This window comes from Monopterus albus, unplaced genomic scaffold, assembly GCF_001952655.1.
Source record: "Monopterus albus unplaced genomic scaffold, M_albus_1.0 scaffold315.1, whole genome shotgun sequence".
NCBI classification, from domain to species: Eukaryota; Metazoa; Chordata; class Actinopteri; order Synbranchiformes; family Synbranchidae; genus Monopterus; species Monopterus albus.
In genome coordinates, this window is record NW_018128195.1 from 72,637 (window position 1) to 74,793 (window position 2,157).

Consider the following 2,157-nt stretch of genomic DNA (forward strand, 5'->3'; position numbering starts at 1 on the left):
ATGAGTTCAAACAGTTCCTGTAAAAATATGACCATTGTGATCTCTTGCATTGCCAAGAATCAAACCTGGATCATCACCTTGGGAAACAGCTAGACTCACCATTATACAGCCAATGCCTTGACAAAAAAAAAAGCATGGCAATGCCAACATACATGTGGAGTGCATCAGACCACCATCTATCATGTTCACATGCATCAAGAAAGGTCAGTCCCCAATTTTTATTTGACCAGTAAGAGCTTCCCATGAGTTCAAAGAGCTCCTGTAAATACACGACCATTGTTATCCACTATTAATCAACACTAGACCTAAACATGGTTATAACTTATTCAAAAGCTTCACTGAGTTTCTCACACCCTAACTGGAAAACTCAAAAGCCACTTCTATTTGTTACTGTATACCGTCCATCTGAACCTTATTCAGAGTTTTTAACTGAATTCTCAGACTTTGTGTCTGATTTAGTGCTTAGTACAGATAAAATAATCATAGTGGATGACTTTAATATTCATATAGATGCTGACAATGACAGCCTCAACAGTGCATTCAGTTAATTATTAGACTCATTTGGCTTTTCTCAAACCCACTCACTGTTTTAATCACAGCCTTGATCTTGTTGACATATGGCATTGAAACAGAACTATTAATAGTTTTTCCCCAAAACCCTCTTCTGTCTGACAATTTTCTAATAACTTTTGAATTTACATTAATAGATTGCACAGTATATGGGAAACAATTCCACTACAGTAGATGTCTGACCATGCTGTTACCAAATTTAAGGAAACAGTTCCATCATTATTTACTTACCGTAACCTTGTTAAGCACTCTGTGATTGTATATTAAGTGTCAGTCTTCCTGTTCCAGTAGCTTTGCCCTTCTATCCTCTGTGCTGTATCCCTAAGGAGTGTGTGTAGGAATCCCTGTGCTCTTCACAGCTGAATGACAATCTAATCATGTTTTCCTATAAAGGCTTATTCAGCCTAAAGTACTCTGGGTAATATTTAACAGGTTTCTTATGCTCAAGATGGCTGGCCATGTCATAATGAGTGTTATTTCTATTTAGTGGTAATCAGCCAGCCTTCCTTTAGGCATAACCAGCATAATGCTTAACTGATGAAAAGCCTAAAAATTACTGACTGAAATGTCAGTCTATAAAAATGCAGTAAAAGAAGATAAAAAAAAAAAAAGATCTCTGGTGATATTTTCAGAGTCTGAAGGTGAAGGCAGAACAAGACTAAAGCTCCTTTAGGACACATGGCTTTATGTTAGTCTGATGCAATTTAAGACAACAGTCTCCTGTCTGAATAAGCACTGAGAACTGTTCTTTCTGCTCTTTCTCTGTTGTGACTTTTAAAGAAAAGTCTAGGGATTTACCCAACTGAGAATTTTATCAATTGGCTGTTCACTGTATCTATTCAACTTTTTGTTCTTTTCTTTCAATATATATAGCATAGACTATCAGGAAACCAACTGGCATGAATTTCACAGATGATTTTGATCACATTAACATTGGCAATCAAGTGCAAAAGAGTGAAGGGGAAATATTTGAGCATTTAAAAATCAATAAAGACAGCTACGTATGCAAGATTTAAATTACAACCTATTTAAATTGGAGAATATATAATGCCTGGCTGTCATATGGATTTGTCAGAATAACAAGACAGGAAGAACAGTGCCCTTATAGGCTGTTTTTTTTCTTCTAAGACATGATTATAGCCTAGTGTACCAACAAGTTTGAGCTTTTCTCATCAGATAACTACTACAGTGGGTTATACATCTGATACATGTCAGCTTGCACTGTTAAAGAATATATGTATAGCCTATATATATATAAACCTCCCCACTCGCCCCCCACTTTGGGGCGGTCTTATTCCTTCCTTCAAGCTCAGGTCCTCTACCAGAGGGTCCAGCGCAGTATCTTAGCTGTTCCTAGGACTGCACTCATCTGGACAGAGATCTCAGATGTTGTTCCTGGGATCTGTTGGAGCCACTCTCCCAGTTTGGGGGTCACAGCCCCCAATGTTCCTATTACCACGGGGACCACTTGTGCCTTCACCTTCCACATCTTTTCTAGCTCTTCTTTCAGCCCTTGGTATTTCTCAAGCTTCTCGTGTTCCTTCTTCCTGATGTTGCTATCGCTTGGGATTGCTACATCTATCACTA